Source organism: Eubalaena glacialis, chromosome 10 (assembly GCF_028564815.1).
Source record: "Eubalaena glacialis isolate mEubGla1 chromosome 10, mEubGla1.1.hap2.+ XY, whole genome shotgun sequence".
NCBI lineage: Eukaryota > Metazoa > Chordata > Mammalia > Artiodactyla > Balaenidae > Eubalaena > Eubalaena glacialis.
In genome coordinates this window covers 4,089,910-4,103,905 of record NC_083725.1, presented here as the reverse complement: position 1 = coordinate 4,103,905, position 13,996 = coordinate 4,089,910, and positions in this window count along the sequence as shown.

The following is a 13,996-nucleotide window of genomic DNA, read 5'->3' as shown; positions in this document are numbered from 1 at the left end:
CCCGCCCCCCCCGCCCCCCTTTAAGTGTCAACTCCAACTTTTTCCCCTTCGCTTACGCGGTCCCACATTAACTCCTCCAGTGCTGGACGGGCCCCTCAACCAGCGTCCTTGGGGAGACCCCAGTCGCTCCCTCCTCTGAGGCCAAGTGCCCGGGACACATACCCCAGGAGACCCTCACACCGGTCCCAGCGACAGTGTCACTCCGGGGATCCGACTGTGCAGAAGCGAGATCTCCAGAGAAGGTTCCAGAGCTTTTCATTGTAAAGCAAAAGAGGGAGGCGAGAAAGGTCATATTAAAGTCACTCTGTCTGCTAAAAGACACGTTTTCACCCCAAGCTGCGGATCGGGGCAAGCAATACCACCTTGGTTAAGGCAACCAAGGACTTTGTGACTGCCTGGTCGGGGGCTGGGGGCAGAACCCAGCACGGGGGGTAAATTACACCAGGGGAGGTGGCAGCAGGGTGGAATCACCCCGGGGCAGGTAAGCACTTGGCGAGGAGGGCACCTGAGCTCCAGGGGCTTCGTGTCTGGCCCTGAAAACTCAACTGGAACAGCGCTCAGCTGCCCGGGGACCTCAAGAAAGGTGGCACTCCCACCCCCCATCGCACTGCCCATGGCTGTGGGTACCAGTGTGTATGAGAGTTGATTCATTCTGTCCCACAACATCACCTCCCTGGGATGAGAGGGGCTGGAACCTGGAGAGGGGAATGGTACGGTCCTCTCTCAAGACCACAAAACGCAACACTGGCTGGCACCCCAGTCCTAATGGCACAGGTCTGGGCCAAGGGTCCTGTCCTCTGAGGATGCGCTCTGAGTTGTCAGTGTGGGAGACTCCTGGGGGTCAGGACCTTTGCCGGCTCACCTACCCCAGCTGCCCAGTTCTCCGCCTGGGTTGCGGTGGTGCCGACAGACAGTCAGGGCCGCCCCTTCTTCATTTTAGCCCATCCCGCTCCCTCACCGTCTATGCAGGATCAGCATGAATGTGAGACTCTCAGGGCTTCTTACCCCCCAAAACAGGAGCCCCTCACAGACACAAAAGTTCCTTAGCGACTACAGAATCCCAGGGCAAGTCCTGGCAAATTCCCTCCAAGTGTCCCCTCTCTCTGCTTTCTCAGAAACACAGAAGGCTTTGAGTTAGATGAAAGGAAGGATGAGCTTTTTATCGTATCATGCTCCCGAGTCTTCTTTCCTGGATAATTTACAAGACAGGAATAACTGGAGTTCCGGGGAAACACTTCTGGAGGCTGGGGGATGGAAAGAATGGCCTCTTCAATCCTTTTCCAAAAATGAGCAAAACACTTCATCTCAGGACAATGGTATCACAGCCCTGGGGGAGTCTGACCCGGGCAGGCAATGAGTAATCCCATTTGCTGCAGGCCTTTTGTAACACTGTGATCATCGGTCTTTGCTTCCTAGAGCCTAAAGTCCCCTGTTCACCATCCCCCCCCCACCCCGGCCCCCCAGTAGAACTCCTGATTATCAATAGTAATTGGGTCCTTACGTTTTCTTTCTTTCTCCTTCGTTGGGGAGGCAACGGTTGGGAGATTTAACCAGACCAGGGAAAGTCTTGGACATCCTTGGGCCTCCTGGTTTCAGCTGGGAGGGCTCTGGGAGTTGTTGTTGTTTTTAAATAGAATGAAATGCCTCCAAAGACAGCTCTTTGGAAGTTCCTTTGGAGAGACATCGGGTGGTGGACTTTGGGCTGAGCCTCCCTCCGCCCTTCTGGATCCACCCTTCCCCGGAGCTGTACGTGCCTTGCTGGTAACTCCAGGGTGGTGCCTGCCACTTGCACTGCATCCTCAAGGTGTCAGGCTTACCTTTGCTATGCTTCCACCTAGTGCCCTTGCCGCTGGGACTGAGAGGGGGTCCCTGGCTTGTGGTGAAAGCCCTCAGGAGAATGGCAGGTAGAAACAGTACAACAAAACAAAATGCAACAACGGGCCAGTGAAAATCCCAGGGGGGTATCTGCCAGTTGCGGATTTCCTACGTTACCACGTTCTTTCCCAAAATGCACAATTACACCAGGGGCTGGCAAACCACGGCCCGTGGGCTAAATCCTGCGTGCTGCCTGCTTTTGTGTAGTCCACAAACTAAGGATGCTTCCCACCCCCATTTTTGAAATGATTGAAAAAAATGAAAAAGAACAGTAAAATTTCACGATGTTTGAAAATGGTATGAAATTCACACTTCAGTGTCCATAAATAACGTTTTTTTGGAAAGCAGCTGCAGTCATTCATCTACACATTGGCTGTTCTTGTACTATAAGGGCAGGGTTAAGCGCCTCTAAAATATATGTACTATCTGGCCCTTTACAGAAACAATTTGTTGACCTCTGAATTACAGTAGAGCGACATTAATTTGGAGTCCTCAAATTTGGAATGTGAGATTATTTAGACTCAGTGTCGGTGATTCATGTGGAATAAGAATTGTAACATAATTTCTTGCTCTGAATATGCAGGGGAAATTATATAAAAAATGAAAATCAAAATATCTCTGTCTGTCTTTAATTCTGTATCTAGCAATTATTTATTATTTAATTAGTCTTTAAATAATTAAAGGACGTTTATGTTTATGGTACCTTATACTACAGGTTTATTATGAATTTTAAGTTTTTAATTAACTCATACTATTAGTAACTGGTTATCTCTTAGCTTATCACTAGAGATTTATAGAGTATATATTATAAATTTATAACGTATCCTAAGCTCTGCTATCTCTAGACTCTCCTTCCAATTGGAAGATCCATTCATTAGTGGCCATCTGATCCATTTGCACTCAAATTTTGCAGAGAAAAAACAAATTCAGAGGTTAAGTGACTTACCCAAAGACACATAATTAGTGGTAAACATTTTCCTAAAATGCTATGGTACCCACTGCAGGAAGATAAAAAAAATGTACTACTTTCAAATTTCATTTGCAATTCATACCTTTCTGTTAAAAGTGAGTGCTTACTCTGAGCCAGGCAATGTTCTAAAGACTCATTTAAATTTAATTTCCATTAAATCCTCGGTAATAATAGCATCCATCTTTTGACTGCTTGCTGTGGGCTAGGCACTGTGCTGGACAGCTCACAAACATGATTTCACTTTACCATCAAGACAATCCTCTGAAAAAGGCATCTTACAGATAAAGAAATAGGTTTAGAGAGGTTAGATAACTTGCTTAGGTTCACTCAGTTAATAAGTGGTGGAAACAGCGGTCTTAACTAAGGTCGCATTCATAAACTACTAATTAAATATAATATTTTTCTAATGATGATGTCCTACACTGAATTAGCGTTTCTTTGTTTAGAACCAAAGATTAAATCATGGTATTACAGAGCTGGAAGGGCCTCTAGGATTTTGATTTCAAAGAAGGGAACAAACAGCTTTTCTCAAAAGCCTGTGATGGCATTTACATATAAACAGAGTTCTTTTTTTCTAAACAAAATAATACCTTTTTTTGAGTCAATTCATGTTCATTTTCTATAACTTTGGTTAATTGCTGTGACCCACACATTGCCTATAACAGAGGGAGGATTTCCTGGTCCTTCTCTGTCTCACTAGTGAGCTCAGACCCCCAGCAGTTCGGGTTTGGTTTTTGACATCACTTTTGTGCTGATGTGCCTTTGTATTCCCTTTGGTATGCAGGGTTTTGTGAGCGCCACTTGTACGTACACAAGCATTCCTCTGTGTTTTTATTTGCTTAATTCTTTCTTGGTCCTAAGTATTCTATCTTTTGGAACCTTTGGAACTTCACCCAGTATATGGAAAATCTGTAATTCATATTCTTGAGGCCACTTTAAGTTCAATGTCCTAACTCCTGTGCAGCGCTAGCTACTCTGATTATTTTTCCTACCTTCATCTGGCTGTTCTGGTGTTTACAGACAGTCTCAATGGGCACGCTCCCAATCCTGTTATTTACATCACCGAGAACCAGATCTAGCACAAACTTTAGTCCAATATTGACGTCGACTTGCTTGCTGACCAGACGTTGATTGATTTTAATATAACGAGCAGAAGCAAACAGACTTTTTTTGTTCCTACTTTGTATATTCAATGACTAACTGCCAAGTATTGGGCTCATTGTGGGGCACCCCAAATATAAGGTCGCCCCAGATCCATGTGGGCTGCATCCGTGATGACAATCTGTGGTCACTACCGTAACTGGCCAGTCACTTGCGCATTTTGAGTCTTAACATGCGGTAACGACGGCCACAAAGATGAATGACAAGAGGCTTGGGTCATGATTGCTTTACCACCAAATGGCCAGCAGGTGGCACTGTTCAATGTGACATTTATCCACTGCAGAGGAACTTTTTCCAAAGTTAGAAATTTCTATCACATCATGCAAGTCTGAGGCGGCAGTCCTTCACAATTGTGCGCATAAATCTCAGTGTTCATTCTATTTCTCACACCCAGTCCCCGGAGAAGGTTGAAGGAGGTGTTGTGTGGTTGTCCTGCTTGTTATAACCAGTGCTTCCCCTTCCCACCATCTTTCCTTCACCTCGATTTCCGGTCTTCATCAGTCCAGTGTGTCTCAACTCAAATTACCTGGCAGTCTTGGAGAGCTGACCAAGCCGCGGTGTCTCCAGGGCCCGGGACCACCTTAATTGTGAGGATGGTTTGGCCTTCGTGCATCCTTTAATCATGAATGAAAACAATCCATTTCCTCTACATCTTCATTATTGATTCTAACCACCAGATGGGAGTCTTGTCACATTTACTTTTAATAGCCGATGCAAGAGGGTCTGAAGTCTCTCTAAACAATGGGTCTAATTAACCACTTCTGATTATACACACACAGGCACACACATACATATAAATATATTTTATTGTACTAACGTGCAACGCTGCATGCATTTCTCCTTGTAACAGAGGGAAGAAAAGAGGGATGAAGGCAAGGAGCTGGGATTTCAGGATGGAGGGTGACTTCTCAGGGCAGATGAAGTGCTTACTCAAGGTCGTCAAGGGACTTGATATAAAAACGATCCACTTTTTATAAATGTGTTCCCAGTGAGTTAGGATGGGAAGTGCTAAGAAGAGTGCTTGGCCCACGGTAGGCGTATGTAAATGGTCACTGTTTTCCATCACATCGTCATCACTGTCATCATCGTTATCTACCGGCCCTGGCCTGGTGGACTAAAGGTTGTAAAGTCTCTGGAGTTTATCTTGGCCTCGTTCTCCTCACCCTCAGCTTCTCTCTTCTTCAGAGTTGTCCAGGGTGCTTCCCTGACCTGCTCTCATTGACAGAAAGGAATCCAAGTCATGTACCCTTTGGTTTGATAGCAAGTACCCCTAGGAGTGTTTGAATTTTAAGAGACCGGAGGAAGGGGAACCAAAAGAAATAAACAACTAATGGTGGAATTTCAGACACCATGGCTGTAGCCTGAGCGAGAAATCTGGGGGCCAGGGACACACACCAGGGATCCTAAGTGATAGATGGGGGCACCCGAAAGGGTGTTAAAAGAGGATTTTTAAAAACTTTTTATTCTATATTGGAGTATAGTTGATGAACAATGTCGTGTTAGTTTCAGGTGTACAGCAAAGTGATTTAATTATACATACACATGTGTCTATTCTTTTTCAAATTAAGAGAGGATTTCTGAACTGGGCGGGGGATGATGTTATGAGAACATGGGGGCCCCATGCCTTCTATTTTCCAGGTGTTCTTGGGCAGTGGAGGAAATGAGCATTCTCTTGACTCTGGATAAAAAATCTAGATATTTTTCTCTTAGACACCTGGGCCTAGTGCAAACTGTCCACCCATCCCACTTCCTGAGGTTACAGGACTCATTTCTTTTTTTCAGGACATTCTTCCTTGCAGTCCTCTCTGTCTGCATCAAGCTCACTGGATTTGAGAATTTAAAGAGGACGGTAGACATTAGATGAGGCTGGCAGAGGTCATTTCTCCATCCTCCCGTTTTACAGATGGGGAGGTTGAGACCTGCAAGGCCGTCCTCCTTCCCGAGTCACACAGCTGATCGTCAGACAGGAGATTCAGGGCCTGAATGTGCGTTCTCAGCCCAGCGTTCTCTCTGTGTCCCATCTAACGTCACCTTCTCCTGCAGAGCGGGACCTGAGCTCAGAGGGTTCCTCTGACACAACCCAAGTCCCAGTGCTGCCTGGAGACGGGCCTGGCAGTGGAGCCCCAGTCCGTGGGTACAGCGAGACGTGCTGGTGTATTTCAGCATCCTTTGTCATCCAGCATGCTATCTTCACTCAGAACTCTTCCTTGGTATGTTTGCTTTTTCTCCAGTAAAAGAACCTTCCATTAAGGAAGAATTCAAAGTATTTAGACTTTAGCCATATTTAGTGACTTACAGAGGAGTGTTTCACCCTGAGTGATACTATCTAAGAATGTGGAGGTATCTTCCGAATGCCTCAAAAGGTGATGGGGAAACAGGAGAGGCCTGAGGACTTAGGAAGAGAGTGGCATTTGCGCAGCCACGTGGCTGGGGAGGAAGGGGAAGAGGATACAGATGGAGGGCCTGGTGCCCTTGCATGGAAAAGCTTTTTAATTAGCATCGAAGCTTCGAAATATCGAAGGCTTTTTTCCCACGTCTTGTCGTGTGTGTGTGTGTGTGTGCACGCCCCACGCACCCGCTCATACCTATACCCCCCAGCGCATGCACGCGTGCACACACACACACACACAATGACATTAAAGGAGCTTTTGCACTTGGGAAGGAACGGAGTTCAGTGCGTCTTGCAGGTCTGGAGCGGCAGGGGTGGCGGGCAGTGAAGCAGTCGCTGGGGCAGGTGCGAGGGGTGTATTTGTTACCTGCGCACTTGAGTTTTCTTCCAGAGGGCGATGCAAACTCATTAAAGACTTGGAAGCAGGGAAGTGACATGACTGCATCCATCTTTTAGAAGGATGACTCCAGCAATTATGTAGAACGAGCATTGCATTAAGGGAGAGATTGGAGTAACGGGGGCCTGTTATGACACGGTTTCCAGCGGCGGTGTGCGCCTGAGGGAAGGAAGGGGCGGTGGAGACGCACAGGAACGCCCTGGAGTCTTTGAGTTTGTCTGGTGATGCTGGGGGGGCCGAGGGGAGGGAGGAGGTGGGGCTGAGGCACAGCGTGAAGAGGTGGACAGAGGTGCCGTTGTCCCAGTTGTGGAAAACGGCACGAGGTGTATGTGTACGTGCAGGATGCTTTGGGAATGTGCGTGGGAGTGATACCTTTGGTTTCAGACCTGTTGAGCGCCCTCTGGGACGGCTGGTGGGGATGGATACACATCCACGAGGCTCATGCAGGGGTGGGGCCAGGCGTGCGGATGTGGAGCTGGCTGCCAAGATGGGTAGTTGAAGCTATGAGTGTACTCTGCTCTACTAATGTGTGCGCAGTTAAGGATCCTCTTTGTTTCCTCCTAAGTTTCTACTCACCTTCCCAGCATCTCCCCATTCCTTCACTTTCCTCTCTTTTCGCACCTCCCAGGGTGCAGGTGAGGCCAACCTGTCTAATCTCCGTTCTGGGGTCTTTCCTGAAGAGTCAGCACCCTTGGTTCTCCTTGATGAGACGCGGTGATTTTCACCCCCCTGGGCTCTGTGGTCTGCAGGTGTCTTCCAATTGGTCTGTTGGCTGACTCGGATGTGAGGGTGGGCTGCCCTGGTGAAGGAGGAGACTCCTAGCTGGCCGGAGAGAGAAGGGGAGCAGGGAGAAGTCTTTACTTGGAGTGACTCATGTCTGGCGTCTCACCAACCACAGCTGGAAAGTACTGGACGGGTTGCTGGGCTGATCCTGCCAGGTTGGCTAAGGAGTGACATTACTGGATCCCATCACCTCTTGACTCTCGAGAGTGACCAGGGAGCCCGCACAGAGGTGCTGGGAGGAGGAAGCGAGGGCGGGCAGAGCGCGAGAGCCTTGACCAAGGAGACGACATCCTGCCTCGCTACAGAGCTTTGGGGCGCCCCGGCTGGGAGCAAGCGGGGATCTGCCGGGCACCCAGGCTCTGCTCTGGGACCCCCGCTCAGGTGGGAGGGGGCCCGGGCCAGGAGAGCCAGAGCAGCTTTCCTTTTCCCGATGGACTGGTCAGGGGCTCGTTCTATGTTCTACTTTAGTTTTTTTTAAATAAATAATTTTATTTATTTATTTATTTTTTGGCTGCGTTGGGTGTTCGTTGTGGTGCACGGGCTTCTCATTACGCAACTTCTCTAGTTGTGGGAGCATGGGCTCTAGGCGCTCGGGCTTCAGTAGTTGTGGCTCGTGGGCTCTAGGCACACAGGCTCAGTGATTGTGGCGCATGGGCTTAGTTGCTCTGCGGCATGTGGGATCTTCCTGGACCAGGGATCGAACCCGTGTCCCCTGCATTGGCAGGTGGATTCTTAACCACTGTGCCACCAGGGAAGTCCCGTTCTTTAGTTAACTACCAGGGTTTTCTGCCGTTTCGTTTCTTTCTTCTTTTTTTTGCCATGCCACGCAGCATGTGGAATCTTAGTTCCCCGACCAGGGATCGAACCCATGCCCCCTGCATTGGAAGTGCGGAGTCCTAACCACTGGACCACCAGGGAATTCCCGGTCTGCCCTTTAATTTCTGATGTCCTGTAAGCATGTCCGTGAATGTTGGGTCATGGAAGCTCAGGTGGGAATTGTCTCTGCTGCTCTGGCTCCTGCTCTGACCTTGGCCGTCCATGGCACCTGTTCCCTTTGCCCCCTCGCTTCTCTGCTTCCAGGGTGAAGCAGAGAGGCTTAAGTGCATTGACCCCATTAGGGACAGACCTGGGGGAGGCAGTTCACAGAGCATTTCTAAATGAGACGCCAGAGAAAAAACTCAGGGACAGTAGCTTCCTCAGTGGACACGCTCCAGTCCTGGGAGGTTCGGTAGGAACCCTTCCAGCCTGTCGGGCCCAGGGAACAGAGTGATGGGTGAGAGCAGGGTGGGCACGCGAATCAGATGTGGCACAGGTGGTTTACTTCTCATTGTTTTTGAGACCCGCGCCCCCAGAGCTGGGCTGTGACCCTGCCTGGGAAGGTCTCTGTGCCACCCTCTCGCCCTCCTGCCCTCTTAAAGCACCTCACTTGGTGGCCATTCTCTGAGATCCTACTGTCAGAACTTTGTTTTGGAAAAGGCTTTGATCCTTTTAAGGTGTAAAGATACGTGAATGGGAAACATTTTAAAGCTGTTATCAGTTGCTTGCACCTTAGTGCAAATGAAGCCGGTGGCAGCAGCAGGTTTTGAGAAAGCCGAGCGAGGATGCAGAAACTGGAGAGAGGACAGAAAGGCTGGCGGGGGTGGGGGTGGGGTGGACGGGGAAGCAGAGGGTGGAGGGGGCAGGGTGGGGTGCGGACGGGAAGAGCTGGCCCCCAGGGTTTCCACGGGCCACATGCCCCCCCCCCCATTTTACCCACAGGGAGAGAGCCAGAGCCTGCAGCTCGCCCCAGGTTTTCTTGGCAAACTCCTGAAGCGAGGACTGTATCGTACTTTCTAATGACAAGAGTCCCAAATGATGCTCTTTACTCTGTGGGCTCCATGGGTCCTTACTAATGACAGTAAGAATAGTCCTCCTCTTTCGTAGACAGATAGGGAACTCAAAGCTGCAGGAGACGGGGCCATTTAGCTGACACCCCCAAACAACCCCCCGCCAGAGCTGGGGCTGGGCGCTGGCTTGCAGATCTGCAGTTTGGGGCAGTGAGCTACCCTCAGTCACATCAGGGCTGCTTTTTTTCTGCCCAGGTCCTGCTGTGGCCTATCTGATGTTCAAGTGTTTTAACAACAGGTGTGAGAGGAGATTTTTCCTCTTGTTTGGGCGCAGGCAGGACTTGCTAAGCCTCCAGAAGCAGAGGGATGGGCTTCTGAGGGTCTACGAATCTCCCAAAGTTACCGGCGAAGTTTTGAGTGCGTGTCTGCGCCTGGGTGTTTCCAGGGATCAGGTTTCTCACTGTTTACGACATCCTCTGTGGTCCCTAAGAGGCTCAGGATCGCTACATTGGAGCAAACTGTGATCTATGCTGAGTTCCATTGAGTTGGGTTCCCTTAGTGCCCTAGCTTAGAAGGAAGGAAGTGAAAATGAATACAACAGAAAAAATGCCCTTTGAATACAAATTAAATAATACTCCTCTGCTATATTAGGGTGTTCTCTGTGACTTTTTGTAAAAACTCCAAACACAGTAGCTCAGTCACTTTAGGGCCATCAAGTTAATTGTTTTTCTTACCCATAGTGGAGATGTTACTCATTCCTGTCCCACCACTCTCCCTCCCCCAGTGTTTTGTGAGGATAAAGTCAGATAATATATATCAATATGAACCCCTTTACAGATCACATGCTATCCTGTACATGTCAAGTATTTTTATTAAGAAGGAGAATGGGTTGATGGAGAAGAACATGGCGCTTGGGAGGCATGATGAAATTATCTTGGGGCCTTTTCTGACATCCTGATGTTTAGAGGTGGTGCTTCCTACTGACCACGCAGGGGGCCTGGGGCTCTGGTCCAAGCCCAATCTTGAAGCTACTATTCTGGATGCTGATGGTGGTGGGAAAGCATATACTGGAGGAGCAGAGCAGCGAGAAGCTTGCTTGGCAGAAAGAATGAGCTGCTTTCTAAATCCCCAGGCAGGAGTTGAGGATTTAGCCTCATTTCATCTCCATTCTAGGTGTTGCTCCTGCACCAGTTCGAAGGCCAGCGATATCCCGAACAGCCAAGAGCTCCACAGTGATTTACATTGGCGTGTGTGTGTGTGTGTGTAAATCTATGAAATAAGTTACTAAATTGGGGATCCTGAGATATGAGTGTGGTGGCTGTTATTTAAGACGGTTGAAGGGGGGACTCAGGGTGCAAGAAGGAGAAAGCCTGGAACTATTATCTGGTGAGCATCCCCAGGCCAAGTCAGGACCCTGTGTTCTAACCTCCTAGCATCCAAGAGAAGAGATACAGGACTTAAGTACCAGAGGGATGTCTATTAAATACTGAGCCCCAGAGGAAAAAGAGTGGGGAAAAATAGAGTTAAATATTTCCTGTGAGCAGAGAAGAATGGACCCAGGCCCAGGGCTATAATTCATGGGGCCTGAGGTGAATCTCCAGCTGCCTCAGCTGTCTCCACATCTGGGGGAAGACTGGCCAAGAGCTCCAGCACTGGTTGGGAGCCCGTGGATGATGCCTTTTACACTTCCTGAGCCTTCCAAAAAGCTTCCCTAATGCCTCTGTGGATGTTATCTGCTTTGCCTGTCTCCATGGCACAGTTTCCATGAAAAGCAGATTAAACACACCTGGGACTTTCAGGGATCTTTGCCGGAGAATGGTTGAGACATACAGCACACACGCAAAAATGGTACGTTCTTAAATCTATTTTCTGATCTAAATGCTAACGTGGTAAACCAATGATTTAATAACACCTGATCTGAGGAGTTGAGAGACATCCCTCCCCACTGAAATCTTGCCTCGACCGCAGGGCTTCTTCCTTCTTCCCCCCCCACTCTCTTTTCTCCTTAATTCTTATCTCCTGTTTGGGGAGATACGCCAGGATGCTTGATTTTACAGGAGGCAGAAGTCATCCTTGGTCCTGATGTTGGTGAATAAGCAGAATCTGAAAGAAGTGAGTTCTAAGTCTCCTAACGGAATCCTGTGGCTGTATCCTCTGGCCTCAGTACATCGCCCTTTGGGGCTGATCTCCTACCTGGAAACTTCAGCACCCACCTGGCTCAGCCAAGCCACCCACAGCTGCTCTGGGGACTGTCATGGAGACTCACGTGAAAGAAAAGGAAGCCCCGGTTTTGCTGATTTCAGGTCCAGTGTGGCTGCAGCCCAGTCCCAGGAAAAGGGTTTAACATTTAATTAGCGAAAGGCAAGCAAGTTCGAATTGAATGTTAATTTGCTAGAAATGGAATACACATATGCTGAAGGAACTAAGAAAAAAGGCATAATCAAAGCTGTGAGAGTTAAATGAAGTGGTTTCCTATAGGAGGTGAGAGTTATAGAGACAAGCAGAGGTGAGGTTGGGAGGGCATCCCATGTCGGGGAGATGGTGAGCTGAAGTAACAGCTTCGGAGCAGAAGAAGCCAAACTAACTAATTTAGCTAAAGCCAGGTTTTCATGGAAAGGGTAAAGAGCAATGAGTTTATAAGATGAGCAAAGCAGCTCGCTGGCACGGAAATTTCTCTCTCTGGACCTCAGCGGCCTCAACTATGACACGAGGGTCCTGGGCTGGGTGACTAGGGCGCTGGGCTGAGGTTCCGTCACAGAGGTGTAGGGAATTAATAATATGGGAGCAGTTGCTGGGCGCTCCCAGTTCTCCTGGGAGATAGCCTTGCCCCCATTTGGGAGCTGAAGTTCCGTGTCCACTGCGAGTGGCCGAGCTGAGATTAGAATGGGGCGAATTCATTCATTCACTCAGTATTTATGGAGAGCTCCCTATTGGCCAAACGCTGGGCCAGGCCCTGGGGAGGTAACAGTGAATGAGACAGAGGACGTCCCACTCTCATTCTATAGTTGGGGGGTTCAATAAAGAAGTAAAGATCCAAGTGAACGAAACAGGTTTAGATAGAGGTAAATGCTGTGGAGAAAAATAAAATACGGACTCATAATCACGATTTGGGGCTTGTTACGTTGGGTGGCCTAGGAAGGCCTCTCTGAGGGGGTGGCACTTGGGCTGAGGCCAGAAGGCCAGGAAGAGGTCAGCCTAGTAGGTGAAGGGCATGAAGGCCAAGCTGAGGTATTCAGATTTGACAGCAGGGCCAGGCCCTGATCTTTCTTTGTGGGAAGCGCTGTTTTTTATCTCCCAAAGATCTTAACATCCTGGAGGACAGGGAGAAGTGAGAGGGTGGCACTTGCAGTGTCCTAGTATGGAAGCAGGGCCACCAAAGTGACATTGGGAGGCCCAGCAGAGCTGGGAGAAGGTGGTCCCACTAGCTTTCCTCCTTTCCCACTTGAAATACCAGAAACTTCAGAAGGTGATGACACAATCATCTCGGAAGGTCAAGTAAAGCTTGGTGGTAATAATAATTCATAATAATAGCTAATAAGTATATTCACAGCACTACTAGATAACTTTGAGAAAGCTTTTTATGCACCAGCACTTCCGAGCACTTTTTAAGCATTCACTTATTTAATCCTCATATTAAGTATAGGACATGGGTAGTATTATCGCGCTGATTTTAATAATGAAGAAGCTGAGGCTTAAGGAGGTACAGTAACTCACCCAAGATGGCACAACTAAGATAGGGTGGAGCCAGGATGCACACTGGGTCCTCCGAGCCTGGGCTCCCAATCATTACGCTCTGCCGCCTTCCACAGGCCTGGAACAGTCAGGTGGTATTTGATCTGGAAGTGATCATAGACATCACCTAGACCAGAGGTTTCCAATGCAGTCTTCCGACCGAAGACCTCTGATGGAGGAGAATCCCTCTTCCTTTGACACGTGAGAAAGTGTAGGGTCAGAGAATCAGATCAGTGATAGCACTGGAGTGTCCATGCGGAGTTCTCCTATCTTCTGCTCAAGTGTTCTATGTGCTTTACCTCGGCATTTCCCTAGAGCCTCAATTCCTGCTTAGGAGCCCCTGGTAAAAGTGCCTGGACAGAATTGCAGCTTCCCAAGCGGGGAGAGATCAGCGTTAAATAAGAACGCATCTAAAACTCTTGGTGCAGTGCTTAGCGGCGAGTAAGGGCTCAGTGCATGCTCGTGCCTTTGAGGACGTCCATGTGGCCTGTTTCTGTGCTCAGGGGTGAGAGCAGCTGGGGTGAGACTGGGGAAGGGGAAGCAAGGCCCACAGCTGGGGAAAGGCTTCCTCTCTTGGGCCTGCCATCGTGAGTGACATGCCACGGCCCCCTACCAAACCCCATGGATCACAGTGAAAGTAACCTTGTAACTCACCATTGAAACTGCTGGGTGTAGGAGAACAATTGCTTGCCCTAAATAAGTGACTTACAATTGCCCTTGGTTGTCTAAGTTTCTCTTTAATTACAGGCCCTCTTTAAACACTCAAACACAGAAGGCCTTTGGAAACGTGAACTCTCTCTCTCACCGTCCTCCATATGCACACCCTCTCTCTCTCATTTACAGAGCATAGACCCTCCATATGC